The 19228-nt window shown below is 39.8% G+C and overlaps 1 long non-coding RNA gene across 2 annotated transcripts in view; it reads right to left on the bottom strand.

Annotated features, from left to right (window-relative positions):
• Positions 1 to 12017: 12017 nt before the first annotated feature.
• LOC309627519 overlaps positions 12018 to 19228 on the bottom strand; it is a 56128-nt gene continuing 48917 nt past the window's right edge. For both annotated transcript variants that reach the window (XR_014243779.1, XR_014243780.1), the window contains exon 4: positions 12018 to 14195. This is a non-coding gene — a long non-coding RNA (uncharacterized lncRNA). The remainder of the gene's footprint in view (positions 14196 to 19228) is intronic.

Below are 19228 nucleotides of genomic sequence, written 5' to 3'. Positions count from 1 at the left end.
GAACAAACACAAAGCTATGGTCTGCAGAGCTGAGGCTGTCCATGGAAAAGGAGATTAGAACTGTCCCCTGTGGTCCCCAAGGGTAGAATTTCTCTAGACCTCCAAAATAGTTTATCTGTACACTTAAGGGATCTCTCCTAATAGCACCCAGAACAAGAGCTGGTGGATGAAGTATGCTGGTAAATATTTGTTGGATGGATGGATGGACGGACAGATGGATGGAAGGATGGTTGCATGCATGCATGCATGCATGAATGCACGGATGTGTGGATGAGTGAGTGAATTGCTACTGCAGGATTTCACAGAGATAATTGTGTCTTAGAAAGTAATACAAAAATAGTATCACTCAGGCAGGCATCTCCTTAGCCAGGAATCTGAAAGGACAAATCCAGAGGCAAAGCAGGACAGATGCAGAAGCAAAGAGGGAAGCAGCTTGCAAATACACAAATGGAAGCCTCCCTGGCCATGATTCAGCTGCACCCAGCTTCTTGACTGGGTACCACTTTAGGGAACACCCAGATAAAGGTTCCAGCATCCATATGTACAAATGAGGAACACTGTGGAATTTTAGAGTCCCAAAGGACTTCAGGAGTACTGAAAGGGAGCTTTTGCAGTCCCCAACCTATTTCGATAGTTCGGCTATCCTTATGGGTAATTTACATTGATTAAATTATGTTCACATGGGCCAAATATGCTGGTAATCACAAAAATGTAAATAAGTTAAATTCCTCTATTAAAGGACAGAGTCTGAGGTTTTTTAATACAACTTCATGTATCATAATACACACTCCTAAAATAAATATATCAAATAAAATAAAAAATAAAATATTGGAAAATTATATGGTAGGCAAAAGTTGACAAAAAGAGAAGCAGCTATAGCAATATTAATATCGTCACCTAATTTAACTATAAAATTGCCTCTTTGCTAATGATTGGGATTTTATCATCACAATGAGGTCATCTCCTGCTACAATAAATTAATACATGTAACACTATCACTTAATGAAAATAAAATAAATTAATAAAATAAATATAAACCAATAGAAAGTAAATACACTCAATATGTTTGGTGTATAAAATCAAGATATGGGTTCCATGTGGCAACAGTAAATAAAAGGGGAGGTGCTCTACAGAGAAAAGTATGGGCACCCCAACTTAATTCAAAGTTCTCAAAGGACTGAAGCTCTCAGAATGTCTGGAATCTGCCCATGGACATACCCCTGGGCCCTTTGACTCCAACACTCGTATTCTTTTGTAATCAATCAGTTCTCTCCTACAAAATGAAAAGCCTGTTGCAAAAGGCTGAGTGGCTAAAGACACTGCAGCCTTGCTGCTTAGTCCCAGCCCTACCAGCTTGACATCCAGTAGGCAACGGTGTGGAGTCTCCCTTTCCAAGTCTGCAGTAAAACAGCAGACACCCTTCTAATACCACTTGAGTCCAAAGGCTGGAAACTCAAATAGGATTTCTATGTTACAATCTGGAGACCAAATTCCTTCTTTGGGAAAACACAATCTTTGCTTGGAAGGCCACTAGTCACCATAGCCTCGCCAAGTTGACTCATACAATTAGCCATCACAGCCATACTTCTATCAGCATTCAGAAAACTCCTGCAGCAGAAGAAATAAAAGGCTCTTGGCTTTGGAGACGTCAACTCCTTTGACCTCCTTTCCAGATTCTGGCAAAGGGGAAATAACACATTCTGGGAGAGAAAATTACCAGTTTTTAAAATGCTGACAAGGTACAAATCAGCCCAAATGGCCTTCTAACTGGGTGATTAACACATGCAGGGCAGGGCTACCTAGGCACCACCTTCTCAGTACATTTCTGCACCCCAGGCACAATCCACATGCCCATGAGCCCTGCACCTTGTGGGGAGTGGGGAAGACAACTACACACAATGAAAAGGAGTTCTTTATCATTAGATGCGACTCTTGCCCCAACTTGCCACTCTTAGCTGGACTGGGCCAAATGGATTCCATTGCCAGGTTGTCATAAATGTCTTTCCAGCCCCAAGCCATGTGTCCTTTCTGCTTAGCTGCATTTTGGTGTCATGGGAAAGCATTCACACACCCCTTCCCTCTGTAGGCCAAGGAGAAGCACGCACAGCAGGCTGTGGGAAACCCTCACTTGGTGTCCACATCCGCACGAGGGCTGGCACTGACAGAGGCACTGGAGAATTTGCTGGTTTGACTCATTGACTCAATCATGCCCGGGCCCGAGAAATCAAGCTTTTCTTTTTATCATTTCATTTTTATTTTTTTAGCAAGGAATTCGTTGTCTCTTACAGATGTGAACCTTCTTTCTGCTTTGGAGGTTGCCCGCACCCCCCAAATAGAATTGGCAACAGACTCATTGCTGGCTACTTTTTTCTTGAGTCTCTCTCATCTGGGAAGCAGGAAGGTTAGCACCAACCCACAGAGTCCTTGTAAAGATCACATGAGATACTGGATCCTAAGTGCTTGACTCCAGTGTGCATTGAACAAAGTCTCTTTCCTCTTCCCTATTATCTACGGAATGTTCTTCTTACAACGCAACTCCCCACGTGTTGTCCCATTGGGCCACTCGACGTTCCCATGAGACAGGTGTTGATTATCCCCAGCTGGCAGAAGTGGAAACTGAGAGTCAGTTTGCCAGCCTCCCAGCATTGGGGTGATGGGTGGAGGCCCCACTGTGTTTCCAAGTTCATCCATTAGCGACCGCAAGCCTTTTTGTTTCACAACATATAACAGATCAGGGCAAACAGGTGTCTGAGAAAATAACAATAGCCAACAGGGACAGGCAGGCAAGAGAGAGTCTGGGGGCCACTGTGGCAAGGTCCGGGGCACACAGTGGGCCAGAGCAGAGGAAGGAGTTAGGATGTGCAGGGCCAGTTTCAGGGTGCATGTGTGGGAAGCTGGGAGGAGAAAGAGCAAGGATCTGAGCTACATGGTACAGGGGGAGAAAGAAAAGGCCACCTTGCACTTGACGAACCAACTGTCTGAGGTTCTGTAAACACCAGTGAAAGACAGGCCATCATCTGGTGAGAGAAGTATTAGGAGAAAGGTAAGCCCTCAACTCCAGCTGCCATTTCGAAGCCACTGCCATTTCTCTAGCCTGGAATACTGCAACAGCCTCTCATCTGGTCTCCTGCTTCTGACCTTGACTCCTTCAGCCTAGCCTAGGCTCCATATGGCAGCCAGAGAGAGCCCATAAAGGTGTGAGTCAGCTTATGTCACTCCTTTGCTCAAAACCCTGCAGTAGTTCCTGTCTCAGGGCAAAACCAAACTCCTCACAAGTCCTTGCAATGACCTCTGTGGTCCACTATGATCTGCATTCCATCCCTGACCTCTCCTGCTACTTCCCCATGTGCCTACTCTGCTCCAATCAAAGCAGCCTCTTTGCCTGTCCACACACACACACACCAGGCCCATGTCCACAGTCTGGGGGCCTTTGCACTGGCTGCTCCTCCACCTAGAAGGCTCTTTCCCCAAAGATCTGCTTAGTTAACTCCATTGTTCAAATCTTGTATCAACATTGCTCAAATCTTGTATTCTCAATGAAGCCTACCCTGAACATTCTGTTTCCTACTACAAATTGCCCTCAGTCCCCACTGTCTTAATTTCCCTTCCTTGTTCTTTCTCCTTTGTGTCCACATGTTTTTTATTAAAATTTAATTTACTCTTTATCATCAGTATTTTGTCACTTGAATATCAGCCGCACAATAGGAGCAATCTTTCTGTTTGTTCGTTGACTATATTTTAAGGTCTGAGAATGACCCCCTGACAAATACTGGTTGATCCATAAACATTTTTGAATAAATGAATGAATGAATGAAAGAAGATGGACTTTGGAGCCAGACAGACTTAGGGCTTGAATCTACCTCCATCCTGCCCATCTTTGGCGAGTAGATTTAGCTTTTTGAGGCTCAGGTTCCTCATCTGTAAAATGGGAATTATAGTTTATACCTCATAAGATTGCTATGGGGATTAATTAAAAGAACTTTATATAAAGTGACTGGCCGTCAACAAAAGCTAATTTTCTTTAAATATTTTCAGAGATTTTCAGCACCAGAGTATCTAAGAAGAGAGGTTGCTTATTTTGATATTCTGAGCTGAAAGAATCAATAAAAATTTGTGAACACCAACCTGTGCCAAAGCAGTATGCTAGTCTAGTGAATAAGAACAGATAAGAAAGCAACTGCGCCCTCAAGGAGCGCAGAGTCCTTGAGAGAATCAGATCCAGCAGTTCTAAGTATGACATGTTCTATTAAAAGCATTTGGAAGGTGTTTCAAGAGAACAAAAAGCAGCAGAAATTAACTTTTTTAAAAACTTACTTTGAAATAACTTTAGACTCGCAAGACATTGTCAAATAATGCAGAATTCTGTGTATCCTCCCCCCCAGCTTTCCCCTATGGTAACATCTTCCGTATATCTTATATTCATCATCAAAACCGAGAAATTGACATTGGTCAGTTTCAACTACAGATCTTACTCAGATTTCACCAATTTTTAGATGTATTCTGTGTGTGTGTGTGTGTGTGTGTGTGTGTGTGTGTGTGTGTAGAGCTATGAGATTTTCTCATATATATAGAAATTAACTGTTAAAGAAAATCAGAAAGCATTTCACAAATAACACAGTATCTTGGTTTTTTTCTCATGATGTTCTGGATTTAATATTTCCATTTTACAGGTAATATAATGAAGCTCAGAAAAGCTAAGTGACTTGCCTAAGATGACATAGTTCCTAAGTGGCGGAGCTGGTACCTGTAATTTTCTGACACTCAGCATGTGTTGACATGAAAAACCTTAAGGTTGGAGGTTGGGGTGCAAGAGCATTAGAAGGAGTTATCAGGGCTTTGTTTTCAGGCTGAAATTGCCATAGACAATTTTGCTGCTACAGAATGCTGTTTTGTAAGTACCAAATTGCTATTTTCTTTGATTTTGCCCCAATATCTGGGCTCTGGAATATAAAATACAAGAAATTTCAGTATTTCCTGAGGAAAGGGTTCCCCAGAACTCTCCCACTCTTATACTTTCCAGCCAGAGTCACTTCTTTGGCTTGTCAGTTAGAATCCTGCAAAGCAAAGAAAGCAGAAAGGTTTAAAACAGAGGACATGGAGAGAGGCTTAAACAGCCTGGGAGGAAGCCTGCTGAAAGCAAGTGACTGTTGTCCTTCCCTCTGAAGCTCCTTTTTGTTGCCCATTCTTGCTGATAGCAGCAGGGTCTGAATCTCAGCCAAGGGAAAAAGGGCTTTTTTGGCTAAGAGAAGTAATTGTGGTCATGATGGGCCAAAACAGGAGGGAAGTATTTTACAGGGTAACAGGGCTACCAAATGTCGGAATTGGTGCTGCAGGATATACATTACTTCTGCAAGCAGTCACTAAGTACCTTCTTTGAGCCAGGCATGCTCACGTAATAAAGAGACAACCCAAGGTCTCTCAGTGAACTCTCAAACTAGTAGAAGAGTCACTCATTTTGTTCATTCATTCCCTCATTTAATTCTCACTCCTTTAGAATATAATTTAGGTATTAAGAATCTGGCCTTAAATAAGAAAGTTTCATTCATTCATTCATTCATTCAATAAATATTTATTCAGTGCCTACTAAGTGCCCAGCACTGCTCAAAGCACTAGGAAACAAAGATTGACAAAATATAGATCCCTCTACAGTCAAGGACATTGGTTGGGGACTGAGAGAAAGACAATGAACAAGAAGCATAATAAATAAATCATACAGTATATTAGAAGCTGGTAAACGCTATGGGAAAAAGAAAACATAGAACTGGGTTATCGGCCTGGAACATATGTGGCAAGGAAGTTTAGGATGTAGTATTAAATAATGTTTTCAAGCTAGACCTATTGAGAAGATGGCATGTAAGCAGAAACCAGAAGAGGGTGAGTAGGTGGGCGACCATGTGTATATGGGGTGGAGGAGGGGAAGCAATGCCGGTAGGGGAACAGATACAGACAAGGCCCTAATGCGGGGCCCAGCCAGATCTGTCCAGGAACAGTAAGGAAGCCCACAAGGTTAGGTACCAAGAGACAGGGGAGAGGAGGAAAAGAGTTAAGACTGGGCAGATTATACAGGGCCATGATGGCCACAGTAGGATTTCTGCCTTTACTGAGTGACGTGGGTAGCCACGGCAGGGTTTCAGCAGAGAATTGCCATTATCTGTCTCGTGTTTCAACACGAACACTCCAGCTGCCATGGTGGGAATAAACCCTGAATGTACAAAGCTAGAGGCAGGGGGAACTGCCAGGAGATCATTGCAGTTATCCCGGGGAGAGATGACAGTAGATGAGGCCAAGATGGTAATCGTGGAGGTGATGAGAGGTGGCTGTATTCTGAACCTATTTTGAAGGCAGAGCCAAATTCCTGATTGATTGACTGTGGTGCCCAAGAGGAAGGGAGGAGTCAGTGATAATTCTAAGGTGAGTGGCCTGAGCCAAAAAGGATTATTCAGAAGTCGATTAAAATTGTGACACTGGGCAAGTCTCTAAACTTCCATTTTCTTCTTTACAAAATGGAGAATAATATCTGCATTATAGGGTTGTTGCAAACATTAAAAGAGACAATACCTGCAAAGCATTCCGTTTGTGAAGAGAGTACACAACAAGGATATATAATTAACTGAATCTTACAGAATGTGAGAATGTGAACAGAACATCGTGTTGAGGAATTTTGAGAAACACTGCGTATGGATGGGGTGGAGTAGAGAGTGGCTGAAATGAATGAGGAGCCTGAGGTTTCATTCTCATAACAACTACTGTTATATTACCTTAAGTAAGTCTTTTAATCTCACTCTACCTTTATTTCTTAACACGTAAAATGAGTGGAAGGTTGCTAGAGATCAGGGTCTATAAGCAAATCCAACACATGTTTTTGTAAACAAAGTTTTATCGGAACACAGCCATGCTCATTTCTTTCTGTATTGTCTATAATAGCTTTTCTGCTACAGTGGTTGAATAGCTGTAACAGAGACAGTATGGACTTCAACTTTTTAAATATTTATCATCTGGCCCTTTACAGACCAAGTTTACAGACCCTTGATCTTGATCTCGAACATTGCTTTTCACATTAGTGTAGACATAGAGGCATGAAATCCTTTCTTCAAATGGCATCTTAGAAGCCTAATATTGGGTTGGCCAAAAAGATTGTTCAGGTTTTTCTGTACCATCTTACAGAAAAACCCGAACAAACTTTTTGGCCAACCCAATATATAACACAGAATCTATGTGGATCTGGCTGGTTGAAGAGTGGGGTGGGGGTAATATGGGAGGTGTCTATTCCCACTCAGGCACTCACCACTCTCACACCTAAAGTAAACTGTGATACACCTCCTCTTCATCCCTGGGGTTCCTAGGAACACAGTTTGAAAAACAGGACTCTAAAATCATCTCTAGGGGCTCATCTAGGTCTATAATTCCTATAATCCACAGATTCAATGTTCAAACAAAGTCTAAATAGACTCAGATCAAAAGTGAACCGAATAAGAGAAACAACCATCTTCAGCAAGGAGACCATACCAAATAAACTTTATAAATCGGCTAAACTAATATTTGTATTGAAAGCCTCAGAGTTGTTTTTTCTCATTCATGGGATATTAATGCAAAGCCAAATTTCAAATCTTGTCATGACAGATACTTTCAAAAGTTAGACAAGTAGCATTTCCACATTCCTGGCTTCTCCTCAATGATCAATTAGATTAGATGTTTCTCTTTCTCTTAATATTATGGGAATGACTAAAAATTTTCAGCTTCAATCACTTTTGCCTTTTCTGATTAAACTTCTTTAAGAATTTTCTCTACCCTGACTTTAGCTACTTTCTCCTTGACTTGAATATCTGTGCATTAAGGACTGAGTGTTTATGTCCCCCCAAAATCATATGTTGAAGTCCTAACCTGCAGTGTGATGGTATTTGGAGATGAGGTCTTTGGATGTAATTAGGTCATGAGAGTGGAGCCTGCATGAATGAGATCAGTGCCCTTTTAAGAAGAGATAACAGAGATCTTGCTCTCTCTTTCCTCTTGTCAGGACATAGTGAGCAGGCAGCTGCCTGCAACCCAAGGAGACCTCTCTCATCAGACACCAAATTGGCTGGCACCTTGATCGTGGACTCTGACGTCCAAAACTGAAAAAAAAAAGAAAGTCTGTTGTTTAAACTATGCAGTCTATGATATTTTGTTACAGTAGCCTGAGGTAAGACGCTGTGTCTCTAGTTTCTTTAGCTCACCAATCAGTCTCCGACATCCCCATTCAAATAGTCCTTATAAATCCACCTCTTACAAGAAACATTACTGATGTGACTGATGCTCTTTCCTCAACACTAGTCCATAAACAAGAACCACCTGTTTGTCAACATCAACAGTCTATCCCACACAAATATCCTATTACTAACATCCAAAATAAATTTAACTGTCTCCCATTTCCTCCTCCATACTCATCCTCCCTTCCTCACTTATATTAATGTCACCATCATCCTCCCAGTCACCCAAGTTAACAAACCTGACTCTATATTTGTTGTCTCTTTGCTCCACAAATCTAATCAATTGACAGTATCTATTATCTTATCTCCATAATATATTTTGCTTTCATCTCATCTACTCCATTTCCATCACCATTTTCTAGCTCAAATCCTGGTGACTTCTCCCGTAGATGATTACATTTCTCACGTAATTAACTTCCCTGTTTTCAGTTACTCTCTCTTCAAGACCATCTTTTGCAGGACTTCCAGATAAATGTGATCTATGTGCAGATCTGATCATATCCCTTCCCTTACTCAAAACCTATCAATAATTCTCCATTGCTGGTAGAATAAAGTAGTCAGACAGTTGTTTTTCATTCCAATTTCTCCTCAAAATTTGGATTCTATCCACCTTCCTATCTTTAATTTTCTCGATTCCACTTTGTACCCTCTGCATGCAAGTTTAAAGGAGGTAATCACTCTCTACAAAACACTATCCTTACATTTCTCTGGCTTCTTCTACCTCCAGTAAATACCTCACCCAGATTTGCTAAATGTCCAAATTCTTCAAGTTCCAGGCAAAGCTCTTATCTTTGATGATATCTCTTCTGGTTCTCTCTCTCTTATTTATTTTTTTAACATCTTTATTGGAGTATAATTGCTTTACAATGGTGTGTTAGTATCTGCTTTATAACAAAGTGAATTAGCTATACACATACATATATCCCCACATCTCCTCCCTCTTCCGTCTCCCTCCCACCCTCCCTATCCCACCACTCTAGGTGGTCACAAAGCACTGATCTGATCTCCCTATGCTATGTGGCTGCTTCCCACTAGCTACTTTACATTTGGTAGTGTATATATGTCCACGTCACTCTCTCATTTCATCCCAGCTTACCCCTCTCCCTCCCCACGTACTCAAGTCCATTCTCTACATCTGTGTCTTTATTCCTGTCCTGCCCCTAGGTTCATCAGAAACTTTTTTTTTTTTTTTTTAGATTCTATATATATGTGTTAGCATACGGTATTTGTTTTTCTCTTTCTGACTTACTTCACTCTGTATGACAGACTCTAGGTCCATCCACCTCACCACAAATAACTCAATTTCATTTCTATTTATGGCTGAGTAATATTCCATTGTATACATGTGCCACATCTTCTTTATCCATTCAACTGTTGATGGATACTTAGGTTGCTTCCATGTCCTGGCTACTGTAAATAGAGCTGCAATGAACATTGTGGTACATGAATCTTTTTGAATTATGGTTTTCTCAGGGTATATGCCCAGTAGAGGGATTGCTGGGTCATATGGTACTTCTATTTTTAGTTTTTTAAGGAACATCCATACTGTTCTCCATAGTGGCTGTATCAATTTACATTCCCACCAACAGTGCAAGAGGGTTCCTTTTTCTCCACACCCTCTCCAGCATTTATTGTTTGTAGATTTTTTGATGATGGCCATTCTGACTGGTGTGAGGTAATACCTCATTGTAGTTTTGATTTGCATTTCTCTGATGATTAGTGATGTTGAGCATCCTTTCATGTGTTTGTTGGCAATCTATATATCTTCTTTAGAGAAATGTCTATTTAGGTCTTCTGCCCATTGTTGGATTGGGTTGTTTGGTTTTTTGATATTGAGCTGCATGAGCTGCTTGTAAACTTTGGAGATTGATACTTTGTCAGTTGCTTCATTTGCAAATATTTTCTCCCATTCTGAGGGCTGTCTTTTCATCTTGATTAAGGTTTCCTTTGCTGTGCAAAAGCTTTTAAGTTTCATTAGGTCTCATTTGTTTACTTTTGTTTTTATTTCCATTTCTTTAGGAGGTGGGTCAAAAAGGATCTTGCTGTGATTTATGCCATAGTGTGTTCTGCCTATGTTTTCCTCTAAGAGTTTTATAGTGTCCGGCCTTAAATTTAGGTCTTGGATCCATTTTGAGTTTATTTTTGTGTTTGGTGTTAGGGAGTGTTCTAATTTCATTCTTTTACATGTAGCTGTCCAGTTTTCCTAACACCAGGTATTGAAGAGGCTGTCTTTTCTCCATTGTATATTCTAGTCTCCTTTATCAAAAATAAGGTGACCATATGTGTATGGGTTTATCTCTGGGATTTCTATCCTGTTCCATTGATCTATATGTCTGTTTTTGTGCCAGTACCATACTGTCTTGACTACTGTAGCTTTGTAGTATTGTCTGAAGTCTGGGAGTCTGATTCCTCCAGCTCCTTTTCTCTTTGTCAAGATTGCTTTGGCTATTTGGGGTCTTTTGTGTTTCCATACAAATTGAAATATTTTGTTCTAGTTCTGTGAAAAATGCCATTGGTAGTTTGATAGGGATTGCATTGAATCTGTAGATTGCTATGCATAGTATAGCCATTTTCACAATGTTGATTCTTCCAATCCAAGAACATGGTATATCTCTCCATCGGTTTGTATCATCTTTAGTTTCTTTCATCAGTGTCTTATAGTTTTCTGCATACAGGTCTTTTGTCTCCTTAGGTAGGTTTATTCCTAGGTATTTTATTCTTTTTGTTGCAACGGTAAATGGGAGTGTTTCCTTAATTTCTCTTTCAGATTTTTCATCATTGTTGTATAGGAATGCAAGAGATTTCTGTGCATTAATTTTGTATCCTGCAACTTTACCAAATTCATTGATTAGCTCTAGTAGTTTTCTGGTAGCATCTTAGGATTCTCTATGTATAGTATCATGTCATCTGCAAACAGTGACAGCTTTTTATCTTCTTTTCTGATTTGGATTCCTTTTATTTCTTTTTCTTCTATGATTGCTGTGGCTAAAACTTCCAGAACTATGTTGAATAATAGTGGGGAGAGTGGACAACCTTGTCTTATTCCTGATCTTAGAGGAAATGGTTTCAGTTTTTCAGCATTGAGAACGATGTTGGCTGTGGGTTTGTCATATATGGCCTTTACTATGTTGAGGTAAGTTCCCTCTATGCCTACTTTCTGGAGGGTTTTTATCATAAATGGGTGTTGAATTTTGTCAAAAGTTTTTCTGTAACTATTGAGATGATCCTATGGCTTTTCTCCTTCAATTTGTTAACATGGTTTATCACATTGATTGATTTGTGTATATTGAAGAATCCTTGCATTCCTGGGATAAACCCCACTTGATCATGGTTTATGATCCTTTTAATGTTCTGTTGGATTCTGTTTGCTAGTATTCAGCCAGTCTATGTCTTTTGGTTGGAGAATTTAATCCATTTACATTTAAGGTAGTTACTGATATATATGTTAGTATTACCATTTTCTTAATTGTTTGGGGTTTGTTATTGTAGGTCTTTTCCTTCTCTTGTGTTTCCTGCTTAGAGAAGTTCCTTTAGCATTTGTTGTAAAGCTGGTTTGGTGGTGTTGAATTCTCTCAGCTTTTGCTTGTCTGTAAAGGTTTTAATTTCTCCATCGGATCTGAATGAGATCCTTGCCAGGTAGAGTAATCTTGGTTGTAGGTTTTTCCCTTTCATCACTTTAAATATGTACTGCCACTTCCTTCTGGCTTGCAGAGTTTCTGCTAAAAGATCAGCTGTTAACCTTATGGGGATTCCCTTGTATGTTACTTGTTGTTTTCCCTTGCTGCTTTTAATATTTTTTCTTTGTATTTAATTTTTGATAGTTTGATTAATATGTGTCTTGCCATGTTTCTCCTTTGATTTATCCTTTATGGGACTCTCTGCACTTCCTGGACTTGATTGACTATTTCCTTTCCCATATTAAGGAAGTTTTCAACTGTAATCCCTTCAAATATTTTCTCAGACCCTTTCTTTTTCTCTTCTTCTTCTGGGACCCCTATAATTCGAATGTTGGTGCATTTAATGTTGTCCCAGAGGTCTCTGAGACTGTCCTCAATTCTTTGCATTCTTTTTTCTTTAGTCTGCTCTGTGGTAGTTATTTCCACTATTTTATCTTTCAGGTCACTTATCCGTTCTTCTGCCTCAGTTATTCTGCTATTGATTCCTTCTAGAGAATTTTTAATTTCATTTATTGTGCTGTTCATCGTTGTTTGTTTGCTCTTTAGATCTTCTAGGTCCTTGTTAAACATTTCTTGTATTTTCTCCATTCTATTTCCAAGATTTTGGATCATCTTTACTGTCATTACTCTGAATTCTTTTTCAGGTAGACTGCCTATTTCCTCTTCATTTGTTTAATCTGGTGGGTTTTTACCTTGCTCCTTCATGTGCTGTGTGTTTCTCTGTCTTCTCAGTTTGCTTAACTTACTGTATTTGGGGTCTCCTTTACGCAGGCTGCAGGTTCGTAGTTCCCGTTGTTTTTGGTGTCTGCCCCCAGTGGCTAAGGTTGGTTCAGTGGGTTTTGTAGGCTTCCTGGTGGTGGGGACTGGCGCCTGTGTTCTGGTGGATGAGGCTGGACCTTGTCTTTCTGGTGGGCAGGATCGCATCCAGTGGTGTGTTTTGGGGTGTCTGTGACCTTATTATGATTTAGGCAGCCTATCTGCTAATGGGTGGGGTTGTGTTCCTGTCTTGCTAGTTGTTTGTCATAGGGTGTCCAGCAGTGTAGCTTGCTGGATCTCAGCGTTGAGACAGAGATCTCTGGGAGAGCCTTTGCCGTTTGATATTATGTGGAGCTGGGAGGTCTCTGGTGGACCAATGTCCTGAACTTGGCTCTCCCACCTCAGAGGCACAGGCCTGACACCTGGCCGCAGCACCAAGACCCCGTCAGCCACACGGCTTAGAAGAAAAGGAAGAAAAAAATAAATAAATAAATAAAATAATAAAATAAAATAAAATAAATAAAATTAAAAATATTAAAAATTTTAAAACTTAAAAAGTAAGAAAGAAAGAAAGAAGAGAGCAACCAAACCAAAAACCAAATCCACCAATGATAACAAGCACTAAAAACTATACTAAAAAAAAAAAAAAAAAAAGGACAGACAGAACCCTAGGACAAATGGTAAAAGCAAAGCTATACAGACAAAAATCCCACAATGAAGCATATACATACACACTCACCAAAAGAGAAAAAGGAAAAATATATATATATCTTTTGGGAAGTCTGAGGTCTTCTGCCAGCATTCAGTAGGTGTTCTGTGGGAGTTGTTCCACATGTAGATGTATTTCTCATGTACCTGTGGGGAGGAAGGTGATCTCCATGTCTTACTCCTCCACTATCTTGAAGGTCTCTTGCCGCTGCCTGCAGTCTGGTCCTCGGTCACTGCAGCCGTCCGTTGGTCCTGCGAGCCTCAGAGGGATGACCAAAGAGGTGTCCCCGTGGCCGGGACAGGCTCTCAGCAAGGTGATGGGAAGGACCTGAGTCCCCTGAGGAGCCGAAGTGGCTATGGCCACTCCCCCCATGGATGTTGCCAATTCCCCCTGGCCAGAAGTGTCAGAGAAGCTGTGTCCTTGGGATTGCAGCACCTGGAGCACAACACTCGCCTCTGGTGTGGTGGCTGAGCCTCTCTCTCTTTTTAAATTCCCTCAACATTTTAACTGGACCTTTATAATGGCCTAATTTTGATAGTGTTCTAAAATTTACCTAACTGTAGTTCATCCCTGGTACCTTCAGCATTTAGCATATTCCATTTCATTAGGATAATACTAGATGCTTTAACAAATAGACCCTCAAATTGGCTTAACACAATGAAAGTTCATTTCTTTCTCAGGTAAGAATCCAGTGTGGGTGTTCCTGATCAGTAGATAACTTTCCTCCACATGGTGATTCAGGAACGCAGGAATTTTGCATCTTACAGTTCTGTCACTTCTTAATATCTCAGAGTCCTCTGCTTCCAGCTAGTAGAACGGAAAAAGAGGGGAGAAAAGCCATACTTCCTAATCACATTTACCTGGACATGCATAACTTATTTTCATATTCTACTATGAGAACCAGGTACTTGGCCCAAAAGGGAAGATGTAGTCCCTGGTTTGGCAACTTTTTCCCAGATATAACTCTATCCTATAGAAAGAAGAGTGGAAAATTTGAGTGGAAACTTAGTCTTCTCTGCCCCGTAAGAGACACTTTACATCAAAAATACATAGTTGGAGATGATAATCATATTTTAAATGATCACCATTTATTGATTACCTATAATGGCCCCCTTTGTGCTAGAAATGATATATTTCTTATTTTCAACAATAAGAAGAACAATTGTTCTATATCAATACGAATATAGTAATCATTATTTTTGAGCGGGGGAAACTTTATTTCAGCCCAATTAAGGGATAATAATAATAACAGCAGCTCTTTTTGAGCATTGATTTTGAAATGGCCTAAGGACTTCACATACAAGGTTACTCTAGGTTATAAGATGTTGAGCAAGGTTTTAAACCCAGACTTGTCTGACTCTAAAGTCCATGTTCTATCCATTATTAGTTCAATCTCTCTCCTTCATTTTCCATAGTTAAAATGTCTATAATAATCCAGTTTTACATTTATGGAGTGCTTCCTGTTTGGCAGGCTCAATTATATACATTTAATATATATTGATGTAATATATAACCATATAAACATATTATAATACCAGTATATTTACATACAGAACATACAGAATATAATATACATACATATATACAGCACACATATATACAGACTGCAACATATATACATATAAATGTAGATAGATATAGCTAGATATAGATAAAATATAGATATAGCATATATACATATACATATATCTGTGAGTGTGAGTGTATATAAAACATATGTACAATATGTATATAAGTACCATAATAAATCCTGAATGTATATGTGTGTACATATGTATGCCTGTACATATATACCCTACATGATACTGTTATCATGTCCTTTATACAGATGAGGGAACTGAAGCACAGAGAGGCTGACTAACTGTTCACAGCCTCACAGTGAATAACAGCTCCTGCAGATGTGAACCTGGCCAGCTGGACGCCACAGCTAGAGCTCCAAGCACAAAGGTTTGCCACCTGTACTAATTCTCTTGATTCACAGTCAGTTTGTCCTCCCCCACTCCCGACATCAGACTGTGAGGGCTTAAGCACAGGAACTGTGCTGTATTCATCATCACACCCCCAGTACCTAACACTGCCTGGCACACTTCAGTAAATATTTACTGAATTGAACTAATGAAGTTCTGGGAAAACTGCTACCAGGAGTAGGACTGTGAGGTTAGAGAAGGCACAACAATTTCTGCCAGAAAGAAAGAAAATAACCTGACATTTCAAGAAGCAAATTAAAGTCCAAGTGTTTGGTGAACTTCTCACTGTTTGTCTTTCTGGTGAACTTCTGTGCTCTTGGCAGTGGGCCCGGGCTGGAGAGCTTGTGCAGGAAGGAGGCCATTCTACTCACCCAGCCTGCTGAGAACACACTTCTAACCCTCGTCTCGTGTGTCTCTTGGCCAAACATTGCTCAAGGACTCCAGAGACAGGAAAATGCTTTTCTGTTTGTGTTGGAAGTTCAGGGAATGTGTCTGAGACAGAGAGAAATCCCAGGTCTTTAGAAGTTCATCTTTTATGTTTGGGACATCAGTAAAAATAGGGGCGGTGTGAGGCAGGTCTTATAGAATTTCCTAATGAGGTGACATGGACACCTAAACATAAAATAAATAATTAAGATTTGTGAGGGGCTTTCGGTATTACAAAGCACAGTCATATACAGTATCCTGGTTAATCGATCCAAATCAGACTCAATCAACTCTTACCACTTTTTACCAGGTGAAAGGGCATGGGTTTTCCTTTGGTTGTTGGCTTTTGTTTTTGTTGCTGACATCTGGTTAATTTTTGATGAATCAATATTTAGACTTTCTGTGATGATGGTGTATTGAATTCATACTCTGTTACTCTGCTCCAAACAAATAGAAGTGATAGGGAAAAAATAAAATAAATAAATATATATACAATAAATATATACATATATAGAATAAATGTGTGTAGATAGATAGATAGATATACATAAAAAGATATTTCCAGGAATAAAGGGAGAAAAAGATTATCTTTCTTGAATGAGGAGTGGAACAAAGACACAAATGAGTGAGAGGGGGCTGTAGCCATAAGGCTCCTGAGCTCTGAGTCTGGAGTGGGGCTGAAGATTCAGCTTCTGCAGAGTGACTGAAATAAAACAAGTCACAACCCAAGATGGGGAGCCAGGACAAGGATGGATACATAGGGTTTTCCCACCTATGAAAAAGGGGAGGAAATGCCTGCTGCCCGCTACCATCTGGAGCTACGGATTTGAGCAAGCTTCAGGCCTGAGAGAGTCCAGAGGACACAGGCACTACCTCTCAAGTAGGAATGGAATCAAGCAACATGCTGACAAAGAGACTGGATCTACAACATTCCCATTAATGTTGTATGTGGAACAGGATTCCTAAAATGCTAGGGTGAGACCTAGGGATCTATACACGGGTCTGGGAGCAAAAGGAAGGCAATTGTCAAATCATTAGGTAAGGTGAGATTAATACAGATGGAGAGAGAGAGAATAAATAAAATTCTCTCATTTAACCCTAAGCCTAAGCCTAGCTCTATTTCCTGGCCAAACCCTAATGGAATAGAAACCAGGACTTAGAAATGCTAGATATCTTTGAAGTTGGAGATATAGTGGATCAAAGACTAGAAGGACTGATTAAAGGTGTATATGTGTGAAAGAAGCAGTTAGATTCCTAGGGCACCTCCTGTAGCCAGAATGACATAATTACTCTTCCCTCTTCACTCACCCCATGGCCACAGAAGACTGGAAGTTTATCACTGAGGGCAGTGAACACTGGATTCAGGGGTACCAGGTATAGCCGAGGGAAGTGTGCAAAGCTAAAAATGCTGAAATGAGAGTCCAAAACCTTTCTTTTCCTCAACTCCCCGAAGCCCAGCAGCCAGGCTTATACCCACGGGCAAGAGACTGGAGCATACAGAAACTCCTCAGGAGACTGTAAGCCCAAGTAAAAAGACTACGATTGCTGGACAATTAGAAATTTTGCAAGAAAATTGCCTAAGAGTGAAGCTCACCACTCAATAAGCCTCGACATCATGTGTTGGGCTTTCAATAAGATTTTATGTGCCTTACTTTCAATATAAATGGACAGAAAAGAATCATCGGTTTTTTTAAGATCACTTATAATATAAAACAGACCAACACAATTATTTTTTTAAAAAAGAAACAAAGAAATAGATAAAATGCAGGAAGCAAAAGAAATCAAAGGGAAAAAACATTCCCAGAGAAGTAAAAGATATTGCATCCATGAAACAGGAGCACATGGATGGATCTAGAGACTGTCATACAGAGTGAAATAAGTCAGAAAGAGAAAACAAATATCGTATATTAACGCATGTATGTGGAACCTAGAAAAATGGTACAGATGAACCGGTTTGCAGGGAAGAAGTTGAGACACAGATGTAGAGAACAAACGTATGGACACCAAGGGGGGAAAACCGCAGTGGGGTGGGGATGGTGGTGTGCTGAATTGGGTGATTGGGATTGACATGTATACACTGATGTGTGTAAAATTGATGACTAAAAAGAACCTGCTGTATAAAAAAACAAACAAACAAAAAGAAACAATACTAAACTTTCTTTGGGTTATTTGTATGGAAATATGTTAAAATAAATGTTTCAGACATTTAAAAAAAAAAAGAAACAGGAGCAAATACGATTTAAATAGACTAGTCACAAAACAAGCAACAATAAAAAAATACCTCTTCAAAATTAAAAAATCAAAAGTCATCTGTTCTAAGGGAGGAAGGGAGACTGGATAAAGGTAGGCAACTAGGTAACAACAAACACCCAGTTCATAATAACATTCTAGAGGGATTTAGCTGTTAATCTCTGATTAATAAGGAAAGGAAATGGTATGGGAGAGGAACACACAGGGTGTTCATCTCTATCTGTGATGGTTTATTTCCTAAAAAACATTTTTTGAAGCAAACATGCCAAAAATGTTAAGATTTGACAAAGCTTTTGGACACTGTCATATCATTCCTTTTCACATTTTCTGTATTTTAAATGTTTCACATAATTTTAAAAAATAAAGTTAATTTTTTGAAGGTCGATTTTTTCACCACGTCTTCTTTTTTTTTAAAAAAAAAGCATTATAAACACACACATATACAAACAATTTTTAAAAATACTTAGAAGACATAAGCTTCACAACAAAACTGTTTCCTCCCTGAGGTTTCAGTTATTTTAACTTTCAGAATAAAACTTCAGATTCATCAAATGACTAGAATTTTGACTACCCCTAATAAATTCTTGTCATTGCTATTAACTAGCATTAATTGAACAACTACTACATGGAGATAACTGTATCAGGCTTTCTTCCAGACAATACATTATAGGATATATTCCCAGTGTCAATTCATTTGCACTGTATTGGCTTGTGAATTCTGGATAATTCCCTAAATTTCTGATTCCCTGTGCAAAGGCTAATGCATTTCGCTATTGATTCCAACTGTAGTTGTAGTGAGAAAAGTAGAAATAACACTCTGCTCAAAAGCATGGGAGGCTGTGAGCACATTCTTTCACTCCCCTTCCAAAAACGATCTACTGAGTAATTATAATCGAGCCTGCTAGCTCCGCAGACCTCTGCTTAGTTGAGAATTTTCACCAAAAAACATTTTACGACACCAACCATCACCACCAAACCACATAGGTTAAATTAGATGCCCCTTCTCTTAACTGCTATGGTACTCTGCTTGTTTGTATCTTAGAACTCTTCCCCATTCCGACCTCCTCCCCTACACTCTGAATGCCTGTTTACTTGTTCATCTACCCTAAAAGACTGGGATCACTCTAAGGGAAGGTGCACTGTTTTGGTCACTGTGGTATTCCCAACACACAGCCTAGGGCATGGTGCATAGTAGGT

This window comes from Balaenoptera borealis (genome assembly GCF_965194805.1).
Source record: "Balaenoptera borealis genome assembly, chromosome: 4".
Taxonomy (NCBI): Eukaryota; Metazoa; Chordata; class Mammalia; order Artiodactyla; family Balaenopteridae; genus Balaenoptera; species Balaenoptera borealis.
This window is presented reverse-complemented; position numbering and strand designations above follow the sequence as displayed.